The sequence below is a fragment of the Portunus trituberculatus genome, chromosome 10 (assembly GCF_017591435.1).
Source record: "Portunus trituberculatus isolate SZX2019 chromosome 10, ASM1759143v1, whole genome shotgun sequence".
In the NCBI taxonomy this organism is placed as follows: domain Eukaryota; kingdom Metazoa; phylum Arthropoda; class Malacostraca; order Decapoda; family Portunidae; genus Portunus; species Portunus trituberculatus.
In genome coordinates, this window is record NC_059264.1 from 5524083 (window position 1) to 5539082 (window position 15000).

The 15000-nt window shown below is 35.4% G+C and overlaps 1 protein-coding gene and 1 non-coding gene across 2 annotated transcripts in view; one reads left to right on the forward strand and one right to left on the reverse strand.

Annotated features, from left to right (window-relative positions):
• Positions 1–15000, reverse strand: part of LOC123502111 — an 87307-nt gene that overhangs the window by 62701 nt on the left and 9606 nt on the right. The gene's annotated exons all lie outside the window — the stretch shown is intronic.
• Positions 12707–12779, forward strand: Trnat-agu. The gene has a single exon. It is a non-coding gene; the product is annotated as a tRNA-Thr (tRNA).

Below are 15000 nucleotides of genomic sequence, written 5' to 3' on the forward strand. Positions count from 1 at the left end.
TTCATATTCTCTCTCTCTCTCTCTCTCTCTCTCTCTCTCTCTCTCTCTCTCTCTCTCTCTCTCTCTCTCTCTCTCTCTCTCTCTCTCTCTCTCTCCCTCTCATTAGATTTGGCGATAATTCACGTGAGGATAAGTTCATTAAAGCACTTTTTTTGTGTCTCCTGTCATATTTAATTCACTCGTGACTCTCTCTCTCTCTCTCTCTCTCTCTCTCTCTCTCTCTCTCTCTCTCTCTCTCTCTCTCTCTCTCTCTAGTAGAAGTAGTAGTAGTAGTAGTAGTAGTAGTAGTAGTAGTAGTAGTAGTAGTAGTAGTAGTAGTAGTAGTAGTAGTAGTAGTAGTAGTAGTAGTAGTAGTAGTAGTAGTAGTAGTAGTAGTAGTAGTAATAATAATAATAATGATAATAATGATAGTAGTAGTCATAAAAATTGTATTAATAATAACAGTAGCAGCAGCATCAGCAGTAGCAGCAAGGTTGAAAATTAAGACAAATACAATCTAATGCTTTTAAGGCTAAACACTGGAGCTCTAAATGCACTTATTGGGAGTTGTAGGTGAAAGTTATGGTGTTCGATACTCTCTTGTGGGTTTTGGTGTGTGAATTGGTGTTTTTAATGGTGTTACATTGCTAGGGGACTATAGATATTGTATTTAATTGAATTTTACTGCGTTTAGGAGAAGGAATGGGTTTTAAATGCAGTGTAACGTTGCTAATCCTCTGAGTGCTACATGGCGCGAATTAAACCTTATCTAATGGTCTGGTGGGAGGTCAGACTGTGGCTTCGTATAAATTGTGCTGAGAGGAAATACAAGTTGATTATTGTAATGTTTTAAATGGTATGCTGTTTCTTTCTCTTTTTTCTATTTTATTTTTGTTTCATATATTTATTTTTGTTTAAAGGTTTTCTTGTTTTCATTAGTTTTTTTTTTTTTTTTTTTTTTTTTTTTTTGGTTTAGTGAAAGGAAGTTGATAATTGCAATGTTTTGTATGGTTTGTTGTTTCTTTCTCTATTTCTTATTTTATTTTGTTTCATATATATTTTTTTTTTTTTAAAGGTTTTCATTTTTGTTAGTTAGGTTTTTTATTTGCTTTATCTTGTTTTATTTTTATTTATTTTGCTTAATTAAATGAAGTTGATAATTGTAATGTTTTGGATAGTTTGTTTCTTTCGATTTTCTTATTTTATTTTGTTTCTTGTATTTGTTTTTGTTTGAAGGCTTTCTTATTTTTGTTCGTTAGTTTTATTTTTTGCTTTATCTTTTTCTTGTTTAATGAAAGGAAGTTGATAATTGTAACGTTCAAATGGTATGTTGGTATGTTGTCTCTCCTCTTCATCGTTTCTTTGTTGTATTTGTTTAAAGGATTGCTTGTAATGTTCTTTCTGTTTACTTTATCCTTGTTGTTTGTTTGTATAATTAGAATGTTGTTCAGTGTTTATAGTGGAAGAAGAAAATGTGTTTTGATAATTGGAACGTTCTAGGTGACATGTTATTACAATTTTTTTTTTTTTCCTTATTTTTCTTTTTTGCTTAAATGTTTTGATTATTGTTATTGTTTTTATTCATTTGATCTTTTTTCTGTGTGTGTTTAATGAAAGGTTTGTAGTTTGTGGGGTGGTTACAGTGTGGCTTTTTGTTGATACAGCTGAGAGAAAATGAGTTTGGTGATTTTACTCTTGGCTAATTTTTTTTTCATTTCCATTAAACTTCATATACTTTATACATCTTTTATCTATTTTTTCTCCCTCCTTCTGCCCATCCTTCATTTTTTCGTCTCACATTGACATCTTCTTTCCTTCCGTGCTTCGTTCTTTCCTTTCTTCATTCATTCCTTTCTTTCTTTTCATACATTCATTCATTCATTACGTTTTTTTTCTTCCTTCCTGCATTTCTTCATCCATTCATTATTCCATGCGTCGTTCCTTCCTGCATTTCTTCATCCATTCATTATTCCTTGCATTTCTTCATCCATTCATTATTCCTTGCTTCGTTCCTTCCTTTCTTCGTTCATTCATTCCTTCCTTTCTTTTCAATCATTCATTCATTGCGTTTTTTTCTTCTTCCTGCATTTCTTCATCCATTCACTACATTATTTATTTTTTTGCATTATTTATCTTGAAGTTTTAGGTGATTTGTTTTTCCTTCAATTTTTTTATTATTTCTTTTACTTCAGCTTTCTTTTTCTTTAATTAGTGTTCAGTAATTGATGGTCAGAGTGTGGCTTTGTGGAAATAGTATTGAGAGGAACTGTGTTTGATAAATGTAATGTTTTCGATAGTGTGTTACTTCTTCTTCTTTGTCCTCATCATCTTCTTCATTTTTCTTCTTCTCCTTTCTTCTTCTTCTTCTTCTTTTTCTTCTTTTGCTTTATAGTTCTTTCTGTGTAATTAAAGGTCTGCTGGAAGATTACAGTGTGGCTTTGTATAAATAGTGCACAGAAGAAATCGGTTTTATAATGATAAGATTTTAAATGATACTTTTTCTTTTTGTCTTTCATTAATAATTCGTGTATGTATTTCTTAGGTGTAAAAGAGATTGTTTATTCTATTACTCTCTTCATTTATTTCTCGTATTTGTTTTATATTTATATATTTATTTTTATCATTTTATCTGATTTTTTTCGTGTTTTTCCATTCCTCCTTTTCTTCTTTATCAAATATTTACTACCTAGTCATTTTCTTTCTCTTCTTATTTTTACTTTCGTCTTCTTTATTTACTGTTTTTCTTTTTTTTCTCTTTGTTTTTATTTGTAGTTCATTCTATTTATTTATTCTTGTTTATTCATTTATTCATTTTATTTTACTTATGTGTTAATTCTTATTCTTAAATTTTGTATTGGCTCACTCGATTTTGACCTCAAGTGTCATTAAAGGCTAATATATAAAATGCAAATAAACCTCTCTCTCTCTCTCTCTCTCTCTCTCTCTCTCTCTCTCTCTCTCTCTCTCTCTCTCTCTCTCTCTCTCTCTCTCCTCTCTTCTCTTATTTTCTTTCTTTTCCTTTTCTTTCTTTTTTTTTTCTTTCCTTATTTTTTGTCTCTGATTAAGCTCTCTCTCTCTCTCTCTCTCTCTCTCTCTCTCTCTCTCTCTCTCTCTCTCTCGCTCTCGCACTCGTTATCCCTGTGTGTGTGTGTGTGTGTGTGTGTGTGTGTGTGTGTGTGTGTGTGTGTGTGTGTGTGTGTGTGTGTTGGGTTAATAGGAATATATGGTGTCATTTTTATACACGTTAATAACACATAAGTGGCGCCTTCCACACAGGTAATCACACACCTGCCTACACTGATTATGTTCCCTGACACCTTGAGTACACCACGGCCACACTCCACTCTCACGCGTCACCCTCACCTCACTCTTACTTCACTCTCACGTCACCTTTCCCCTTGATACCTTGTTCACGCTCTCTTCAGTTTCTCTCTCTCTCTCTCTCTCTCTCTCTCTCTCTCTCTCTCTCTCTCATTTTTTCATTTTTTCATTTTTTTTATTTTTTTTTTTTTTTTTTCGTTTTTTTTTCGTTTTTATCGTTCTATTTGTTGTCTTTGTTTTTTTTTTGTTTCATTTCTTGTCTGTTTCTTGTTTTGTTTTTTTTCTTTTTTCTTCGTTTTTTTAAAGTTGTTTTTTTATCCTTTTTTCGTTTTTCTCTATTTATTTGTTTTCTTTGTTTATTTTGTGTTGGTTTTTCTTTTTTTTCTTTTTTTTTATTTTTATTATTTCTAGTCAGTTTTTTTGTGTTGTTTTTACTTCTGTTTTCGTTTTTTATTTGTCTTATTTGTTCTCGCTCGTTTTTTTTTTCTGTTTTTATATTTTTCTTCTTTTTTTTATGTCTTGCGTATCGTTTTTTTTTGTTTTCCATTTTTCTTCTTCGTTTTTCGCTTTTGTTTTATATGTTGTCTTTTTGTTTTGCTTATTTTGTTCTGTTTTTTCTCTTTTTTTTCGTTTTCATCTTGTGTGTTCTGTTTTGTTTTATTTTCTTTTTTGTTTTTTCCGTTTTTTTATATTATTTATTGTCTATTTTGTGGTTTTGTTTATTTTGCTTTATTTCTTGTTTTTTTTCATTGTTTTTTTTTCCTATATTTTCGTGTTACGTTTTCTCTATTTTATGTTTTGTGCATTTATTTTTGTTTCTTGTAGTTTTTTCATGTTTTTTTTTTTAGGGTTTCTTGTTTCTTTTTTATGTTTTATTTATTTATTTATTTTTTTATTGTAATTTGTGTCCATTTATTTTGTCTTTACTTTATGTGTTGTGTATTTTTATGTTTTCATTATTTTATTCATTTATTTATTTATTTTTTGTAATTTCTATCCATATTTTTTATTTGCTTTATTGTTCTTGTCATTACTTTTTTACAGGGCGATTATTTGCTTTATTTTTGTATAGGTGTGTGTGTTTTATTTATCTTATGTTTTATTTTATGGTTTATCAAATTGTTTATCTACTCTCCTTTTTTTGCTTCTACTTTTCTTCTTTTTTTTTTTGTCTTTTTAAATAAACTTCCCTCATGTTATTTTTTTCTTCTTTTGCACGTCTTATTTCTACATTCCATTCATGTTTTACTTTTTAAATCAACTTAACTCTCGCTCACCTTGTCCTTCCCTACCTTGCCTTACTTTGCCTTTAATTTAACTTTATTTTTCTCCCTTCTATTTATTGCTACACATTGTCATTATTTATTATTTTTATTTCTTATATTTTACGCCTTAATGTTTTTATGCTTTGTTTTCATTTAACCTTTTATCCTCATTTCCTTCTTTTGCACTCCCTTCCTCTTTCATTCTGCTTCCATTTACATTTACTCTTCTTCTTTTCTCGTCCTCTCCCCCTTTTCCTTACATCTCTCATATTATCTTTTCACACTTTTTTTCATATATGTTTTAAAGCCTACATTCCTTCACTCTCATTCCCTTGCACGATTATCACTCTGTCTCTTTCATAAATCGAGTTTTGTTGTGTTTTTCCTGCACCTTTGTTTCATTTTCCTTCCTCCTTATTTTATTATTTACTTTTTTGACATCCTGGTTTTATATTCCACTTTCCTTCGTGTCCCCTAACACTTTCCTTCCTTACACCCTTTCATGCACGCTCTCGTCTTTAAACCTTACTTAGATTCTTCCTTTATGGCAGCACTCTTCTCGACTTTCTCTTCAATCAAGACCCTTGTTCTTATATTCTAAAATAAGATTACATTTTTCAAACTTTTGCACACTTCTATATCTCTCTTATTGCTTTTTCTTTTTCATGATGCATCCTTTCTGAATTCTCATTTTTTTGCTTCTTCAGTCAACACTCTTATTCTTACATTCTAAAATAAGATTAAAATTTTTCTAGCCTTTGCATACTTTTCGCTTCTTTTATTTTATTTTCTTTTTACTCTAATATATCTTTTCTCAGTCGTTACTGCGTGCCTCTTCAATGAACACTCTTATTATTACACCTTACAACGAGATTACGCTATTTTTTAAACCTTTCCACTCCTCAGCACTCCTCATATTCCATTTCTTTACTCCTGTGCACCCTTTCTCAATAATTTCTGTGTGGTTCTTCAGTCAACACCCTTGTTATTACACCCTACAATGAGAGTACACTATTTTTTAAACCTTTTCACTCTTCAGCAGCTCTCATTACCCACCATAACCCACTAAACAAGACATTACTCACCTGTCTTGCACCTTACCTACCTACACACACACACACACACACACACACACACCTGACGCCAGCCTTTTTACCTTCCAAAACACATTCTCTTTATCTCGCATTTACACCTTTTTACACCTGCTTCACACCCTCCTCACACGCTGCATACATCATACCTACACCTGCACACAGCCCCTGCTACATTTTACACGCGTTTTTACACCTCAGTTTACAGCTTTTGCCTTGTGCTTGCCTTGCCTCTTGCCTCGCCTCTTGCCTCGCCTCTCGCCTCGCCTCTGCCTCGCCTCGCCTCACCTTACCTTGCTTTTCTCACTTCTCCCCTTCCTTCTCTTTCTCTTCTCAGTCTCCCTCTACCTTCGGGGGTTCTAGTAGTGTTGGGTAGGTTTGTAGGAATGCTGGTGTGTGGTAGTGGTGTGGTAAAGGTCTATAATGGGAATTGCAGGGTTGGAATTGTGTGGGAATGTTCTGCTTTTTTTTTTTTTAGGTTTTTTGGAATGTGGTGTGAATCTTGAGGCTGGAATGCTGTGGAATGGTAATGGTGTGGTAGGAATGGTACGGTGGGAATGCTATGAGAATTCAGTGGTTGGAATGAGTGGCAGGAAAGTTGTAGTAGAAATGGTGTGGTTAGGAATGGTGCTGCTGTGAATGTTGGCTTAGAAATGGTATTATAGGAATGCTGTTAGGAATGATGTGCTGGGAATGAAGTGCTACAAATGGTGGTGTTTGGATTGCTGTTTTGGGAATGGTGTAGTTCGAAGTGGTGTGTCAGGAATGCTTGAGTTGGGAATGCTGTGGTAAGATGCTGTGGTGTGTGGCGGCATTGTGGTGGCGCTGGGGAGTTGTGGTGCGCAGGGACGTGTTTTGTATTGTAACCTGACGGGAACAAATGTGTGTGTGTGTGTGTGTGTGTGTGTGTGTGTGTGTGTGTGTGTGTGTGTGTGTGTGTGTGTGTGTGAAGGAGATTGATTTGAAAATGTAAAGAAAGAGAAGGTCTTGAAAAAAATGACACGTTTTCTCTCCCTGGCTTTCGTTCTTTTCTCTTTTCTTCCTTCCTTCCTTCATTCCTTCCTTCCTTCCTTCCTTCATTCATTCATTCCTTCATTCATTCATTCATTTCTTTCTTTTTTTTTTCTTTTTTTCCTCCTTCTTTCCTTTCTTTGTATCTTTCTTCCTTCCTTCATCTTCATCCTCCTCCTAATTCTCTTCCTTCCTTCATTCCTGCCTTATTTCCCTCCTACTTTCTTCCTTCTTTTCTTTCTCTCTTTCTTTCTTTAATTTCTTCCTTTTCTCTTCCTTTTTTCTTCCATCCTTCCTTTCTTTGTCTTTGTATCTTTTTTTTATTTCCTATATTTTTCCCTCCTTCATTCTCCCTCGTTTGAATATTGTGTGTAAAATAAACAATATATTTCTCTTTATATTTGTTAGTATTGAGAGAGAGAGAGAGAGAGAGAGAGAGAGAGAGAGAGAGAGAGAGAGAGAGAGAGAGAGAGAGAGAGAGTTTGCTAGACATTGGAGTTTAAAAGGAAAGTGTGTTGGGAGAAAGTGAAAGAGGAGGAGGAGGAGGAGGAGGAGGAGGAGGAGGAGGAGGAGGAGGAGGAGGGCAACATACGTAGGTGCTGTGAAGGTAAGTAGCATTTATGAGAGAGAGAGAGAGAGAGAGAGAGAGAGAGAGAGAGAGAGAGAGAGAGAGAGAGAGAGAGAGAGAGAGAGGAAGCCGTGGAGGACAGAAAAACGAGTATGGAGGAAAGGAAGGGAAGGTTTGGAGGAAAGTTATTGCTTACTCTTAAGGGAAGGAGGAAAGGAGGAAAAAAACTGGAAAAAGGTGGAGAGAAAGGAGAGAGAGAGAGAGAGAGAGAGAGAGAGAGAGAGAGAGAGAGAGAGAGAGAGAGAGAGAGAGACCTAATACAATTTAAAAACAAAAGAGGGGAAAATGTAAGATACAAAAATACAAGGAAAAAGAAAATGAAAAATGAAATCAAGAAAATAGGAAGAAAAATTGATGATAGGAAAAAAATAGCTTGTGAAAAGGGGAAAATATAAAGAAAAAGAGAGAGAGAGAGAGAGAGAGAGAGAGAGAGAGAGAGAGAGAGAGAGAGACTTATTGGAAAAGGAAAAAAGAGGGGAAAAGTATCAATAAAAGGGAAAAAAAAGATAGAGAGAGAGGGGAAAAAGAAAGACTTATTGAAGGAGAAAAAGAGGGGAAAATATCAATAAAAGTGAAAAATTAATAAGAGAGAGAGAGAGAGGGGAAAAACTGAAAGACTTATTGAAGGAAAAAGAGGGGAAAATATCAATAAAAGAAAAATATTAAAGAGAGAGAGAGAGGAAAAGTGAGAGACATATCGAAGGGTGGAGAAAAAGAGGGAAAAATATCAGTAAAATAAAAATAGAAAAGAGAGTGAGGGGAAAAAAGAGAGAAAAGGAAAAAGGGGAAAAAGAGAAAGATAGGAAAGAATTAGAGGAAAAATAAAAAAAATCTTATTGATGTAAAAAATATCAATAAAAGAGGAAAAAGAGGAAAACAAGTGAGGGGAAAAAATGAAAGACTTATTGAAGGGGAAAAATGGAGATCTAAACGAAGGTGATGGAGGGGAAAATAAGGAGATTAGTGAAGAGTGAAGGGGAAATAATTGAGATCTAAAGGTGTATAAGCCTGAGGTGAGAAAACATTTCATCTAGTGAGGGGAAAACACCCGCAGGGAATAAAGTGAAGGAAAATAAAGGGGAAACAATAATAGGAAATGAAAAAGGCAACAGGAAAAATGGTGCATGGAAAGGTATAAATAGATAGAATAGGAAAAATGTTGGATTAGAGGGAAGGGAAAGAGGGAAATCTGAGGGGAAAAAATTGTATATGGGTATGTTTCCTTGTTAAGTGAAATTGATAAAAAAATATATATAATGGTGGTAGGAAGGGAGAAGAACAGAAAGGTAAAGAGAGAGAGAGAGAGAGAGAGAGAGAGAGAGAGAGAGAGAGAGATGCAATGGAAATGTACAAATAAAGAGAGTAATGAATGCTTTGTGAATAAGAAAACAAGGAAAAAACAATACATAGAAGAAAAGATGATAAATATGTAAAGAAAATGAAGGGAAAATAAATAAAGAAAGATGATATAAGGACAAAAAATAAGAAAAAAATTTGGAAAGAGATTTACAAACTAGAAAAAAACTTAATTGAAGATAAAATAAGAATAAGAAGGAAGATTGAAATAAACTAGGTAATGATAATTTGGCTAGTAGAGAGAGAGAGAGAGAGAGAGAGAGAGAGAGAGAGAGAGAGAGAGAGAGAGAGACAGACAGAAAGACAGTGAGTGAGTGAGTGACTGACTGACTGACTGACTGACTGACTCACTGACTGACTTAGAGAGAGAGAGAGAGAGAGAGAGAGAGAGTGAGTGAGTGAGTGTGTGACAGACTGACTGACTTTAAGAAAGAGAGAGAGAGAGAGAGAGAGAGAGTGACTGAGTGAGAGAGAGAGAGAGAGAGAGAGAGAGAGAGAGAGAGAGAGAGAGAGAGAGAGAGAGAGAGAGAGAGAGAGAGAGTGACAGACAGACATAAAGACAGTGAGTGAGTGAGTGAGTGACTGACTGACTGACTGACTGACTGACTGACTGACTGACTGACTTAATGAGAGAGAGAGAGAGAGAGAGAGAGAGAGAGAGAGAGAGAGAGAGAGAGAGAGAGAGAGAGAGTGAGTGAGGAGTGAGTGAGTGAGTGACAGACTGACTGACTGGAAGAGAGAGAGAGAGAGAGAGAGAGAGAGAGAGAGTGAGTGACAGACTGAGAGAGAGAGAGAGAGAGAGAGAGAGAGAGAGAGAGAGAGAGAGAGAGAGAGAGAGACAGAAACCCTTGCATAAAATATTAAACAACCAAACGTCAACTTGTGTTTCCTAATAAAAAAAAACGAGATGTTGACTTTTTTTTTTTTTTTTCTATTTATTTTTCATCGTTATTTAAATTTAACACATTGATTTTCGACTTATTATTTTTACATTTTTTTTCTCTCTTTTTCTCTCTATCTTTCTATTCTTCTTTATTTCTCTTTTTTTCCTCCTTATTTCTGTCTTTTATTCGTCTCCAGTTTTTTCCTCCTGTACCACATTTTTTTCTCCTCCTCTTCTTCCTCCTCCTCCTCCTTTATTTATTTATTCATTTCATTTCTTTTCTTTCTTCAGTTTATCGTCAATTAAATATTTACTTATTGATTTTTTGCTTATTATTTTCCGTATTGTATAAATCTTCCTTAAAAATTAATATCATGTTTTATTTATATTATTTTTTTTATCATTTTTTTCTGTTTACGTCTCTTTTCTCTTCTATTTATCATTCTCTACTTTTTTTCGTCTTTTTTTAGTTTTCTGTTTCTATATTTTCCTAATCATTTTTTTTTTCTCCTCTTCTACATTTTTAGTCCTCCTTTTCATCCTTCTCATCCTCTTTCTCCTTTTCCTCCTTCTCCTTCTCCTCCTCTCTCCTCCTCCTCCTCCTCCTCCTCCTCCTCCTCCTCCTCCTCCTCCCACCTCCTCATTTGATAAAACGTAAGGTACACACAAAATAAAGGAAGGAAGGAGAAAAATAAAAAGAAAAATGTGAATTGTATTTTTGTCAGCTCAATAAACCAGGAAAGTAATCGGCTATTTGCTCTCTCTCTCTCTCTCTCTCTCTCTCTCTCTCTCTCTCTCTCTCTCTCTCTCTCTCTCTCTCTCTCTCTCTCTCTCTCTGGTCGAACAGGAAAACATCAGTAAAAAAAAGGATTTCCATATTTTTCTCCCAAAACAAAAGTTGAATAAAGAAAAAGTGGAAAAGTTTGAGCAAATTCCAAGTATTTTTTTCGTTTTGCTCTGGAAAGGAAAGAAAGGGGAAAAAAGAGGAATTAGTATTTTCTCTCCCCCCAAAAAAGAATCAAGCAGGAAAAGAAAAAAAGTAAGAGGAAAGTACTTAATTCCCTTTCTTTCTTTTTTTTCTTTCCTTGTTAAAAAAATTTATAGGAAAAAAAGGAAAACAAAAGTAGGAGGAAACTTAATTTTTATATCTTTTTTTTCAGGATTAAACGTTCCTCTTTCTCTCTCCCCTCTTCCCTCCCCTCACCCCAACCTTGTCCAGTCTGAGGGGAAAAAAAGGTAAATTTACATCTGAATACCATTTAAGTCCTTCTTTGCTTGTGTGTGTGTGTGTGTGTGTGTGTGTGTGTGTGTGTGTGTGTGTGTGTGTGTGTGTGTGTGTGTGTCTGTTTGTTTTTCTGTCTGTCTGTCTGTGTGTATGTATAAATATATGTATGTATGAATGTATGTTTATCTATATATGTTTTTTTTTTATGCACCTTTGTATGTAAATATGTTTCCTTAAGTGTGTATGTATGTATGCATTCATGTATTTTCTGTCTCTCTCTCTCTCTCTCTCTCTCTCTCTCTCTCTCTCTCTCTCTCTCTCTCTCACACACACACTCACACTCTCACACACACACACACACACACACACACACACACACACACACACACACACACGCAGTTACTCGCCAAAAATAGTACTTAATTTTCAAAACACTCATAATACAGACTGGAAAATAAATACTGGGAAAAATAAAGGTAAAGTATTGGAACATTTGCAGGTGGCGGCATTTTTCACGGTTTCAACTGCACAACATGACAAAACAGGGAACAGAAAGTGGAATGAATAAAGTAGCAACATTATTCTACACTCGGTTACGGGAAAAAAAAATAATGGAAAAAATATTAATCCTCGTTACTTTCTTTACACAGATAGAAAATTGAATGAAATATGTACTACTTGTATTACATATTCGAGATTTTTCAGGCTATAGAGAAAATGTTGTCTTTTTTATTTTACTTGTGAATTATTCTTGTTAATTTAATGCTGAGAGAATTATACAGTTTTATTTATTTATTTATTTTTTTTTTTTGTGTGGGTGTTGATGCCTTTTGAATTTATTAAAGGGAGATGATACTGATATTACTGCTGCTGCTATCACTGCTGCTACTGCTACTACTACTACTACTACTACTACTACTACTACTACTACTACTACTACTACTACTACTATTACCACTACTACTATTACAACCACTATTACCACACCACCACCACTACTACTACTACTACTACTACTACTACTACTACTACTACTACTACTACTACTGCTACTGCTACTGTTACGGAGTGAAAAATGGAATAAAGTAAAGAAGGAAAATAAAGGAAAAAGAGGGAAATGAATAATAACAGTTTTTTAGTCGTGAATTGAGGAGCAAAAAGAGAAGAAGAATTAAAAAGATAGAAAACAAAAGGAGAAGTATAAGAAGAGGAAGATAAAGATGCATATGAAAGAAAAAAAACAACAATAACAACAACAACAACAACAACAATAAGACAAATAAAGCGAACAAGATAAAGAAAAAGAGAAAAAGAAACAAGAAAAATTGATGAACAAAAAAAAAAGTGAACAGGACAACGACGATAAGGAAGACAAATAGAAGAAAAGAAGAAGAAGAAGAAGAAGGATTGGAAACGGTCAGTAGAAATTGTATAACCTTCCTCAGTCTGTAAAATCTCCTCCTCCTCCTCCTCCTCCTCCTCCTCCTCCTCCTCCTCCTCCTCCTCCTCCTCCTCCTCCTCCTCTTCCTCCTGTTCCTCCTGTTCCTCCTCCTCCTCCTTCTCCTGTCTCCTCCTCCTCCTTCTCCTCCTCCTCCTCCTCCTCCTCTTCCTCCTCCTTCTCCTCCTCCTCCTACTCCTCCTCCTTCTCCTTCTCCTCCTCCTCGTTAAATGTCTATCTTTCCTCTTTTTTTTTCCTTTTCCGTGACATCCATTTCTTTCTCTTCCTTTTATACTCCTTTAAACTCTCTCTCTCTCTCTCTCTCTCTCTCTCTCTCTCTCTCTCTCTCTCTCTCTCTCTCTCTCTCTCTCTCTCTCTCTCTCATCATTTCCTCTCTTTCTTCTCTTCATCCCTTGGGTTTCTTCTTTCTTCTTTCTTATGTCTTTCCTCTTCCTCTTCCTCTTCTTCATCATCCTCGGACAACTTTTCCTCCTCCTCCTCATCCTTCTGCCTTCATAGCTCAGCGGCTAGAGCGCTGGTCTAGTAAACCAGAGGCCGGGAGTTCGAGCCTCCCTGAAGGCAGCCATTTCAGTGATGTTTTGGCATCACAGAAACTTGGATTAATACAACACACAGAGATTACCTCGCAGAATACTCACTTGATGGCTATAGCATTTTTAGTAGCGAGAGATCTCACCGTACTGGGGGCGGTGTAATGTTTTACGTTAAAAGTACTCTTCGTGTTCGAGTGATGCAAACTTCAACCATAGCAAACATAGATGTCAATTTCATTCATATAGAAAGTAAATCCCGAAAAATAACATTAGGTCTCGTCTATCGTCCTCCAGCCCAGTCACCCGCCACAGACGAACAATTGTATGAACAAATCGCGGACATTTGCTGCGCAAACAATTGCATAATTATGGGGGACTTTAACCTCCCAGTCACAAGGTGGGGCGAACCACTGACAGCTCACGCTGGCCAGCAGCTATACAATAGCATACTTGAAAGCTCCTCCACCAACACATCAAGCATCCGACAAGAGGTAACAATATCCTTGATATCGTTCTAACAAATGATGAGAATACTATTGAAAATGTGGAAATTGGACCAGAATTCAGTTCCAGCGATCATCGCACCTTAAAATTCACCATAAATTTTGACAAAGGAAAAGTGAATGAAAGTAAAGAAAAAGTGCCAGACTATCGGCGTGCAAACTACACAAGACTCCGTATGCAGCTTGCATCCATTGACTGGAATATACTGCTGGAAACACCAGATGTAGATAAGACATGGGAGGTGTTTGCTGAAAAGATAAATGATACAGCTAAGATGTGTATACCACTAAGAAACAGAAGGAAAATACTAAACACCAAACCGAAATGGTGGAATAATGAAATTAAAAGCTGTCTTCTAGCAAAGAAAGAAGCATACAACAAATACAAATTAACACAGCATAATAATGATAAATTAGAGCATGACAGATTGCGTAGACAAGCAAAAAAGTTGATAAAAAGCAGCAAAAAATCTGTAGAAGCTCAGATCGCAAACTCCTGTAAAACCAACCCAAAGGAATTTCACAGTTATGTAAAATCCAAAAGAGTCTTAGCCTCAACAATTGGTCCACTCATAACAGAAAACGGAAACCAAATAGATAACGAAGTTGAAATGGCAAACGTCCTAAATAGATTCTTCTCAACAGTCTTCACGACTGAAGATGTCCAAAATAGTCTGCCCATGCCAGAGCCTCAGGCACAAGGCAAAACACTGCCTGACTTCATAGTTACAGAAAATGAAATCCTCACAGTCATGAACAGCATGAACGTAAACAAAACGCCTGGACCAGACAAGATATCACCCAGGCTTCTCAAAGAAGCGAAAAATGAGCTCGTGAAACCACTCACGATTATATTCAATAAAACTTTACAAGCAGGAAAGTCCCCAGGAGTGGAAGCTAGCAAATGTCACGCCCATTTTCAAGAAAGGAAATAAATCACTCCCAGCTAATTACAGACCAATCAGCCTTACTTCAGTAGTGTGCAAGCTGATGGAAACGATAATCAGAGATAAGATTGTCAAATTTTTAGAAGAAAATAAGATCATGAAGGATTCACAACATGGTTTCAGAAACAAGAGATCCTGCTTAACAAACTTACTAGACTTCTTTTATGAAGTTTTTAACTCGTATGACGAGACAAAAGCAGTGGATGTTATTTATCTTGATTTCCAGAAAGCTTTCGACACTGTCCCTCACAAGAGGCTAATCAGCAAAGTAAAAGCTCACGGCATAGCTGGAAATACCCTGAAATGGCTGGAAGACTGTTGCTGTTGTTATAAATGGAAAAGAATCAGAGTGGCACAATGTGAAAAGTGGTGTTCCTCAAGGCTCTGTATTAGGACCAGTTCTTTTCATTGTTTACATTAATGATATTGATGAAGGAATCAATTATAAAATAAGGAAATTCGCGGACGACACCAAAATAATGAGCAAAGTGACATCAACGTCACAATGGCAAAAACTACAGTGTGACTTAAATAAACTGACACGCTGGGCATAAAAATGGCAAATGAAATTCAATATAGAAAAGTGTAAAGTCCTACACATTGGAAGTAACAATGTTCAAGCAAAATACGTAATGAATAATGTACCTCTGGGAAGTGCTGAGAATGAAAAAGATCTTGGTGTTGTGGTGTCTAAAGATCTCAAGCCGAGCAAACACTGCACAGAAGCAGTAAAGAATGCAAATAAATTAGTTGGGTTCATTGGAAGAACCTTTGAATTTAAATCAGAAAAAGTTATCCT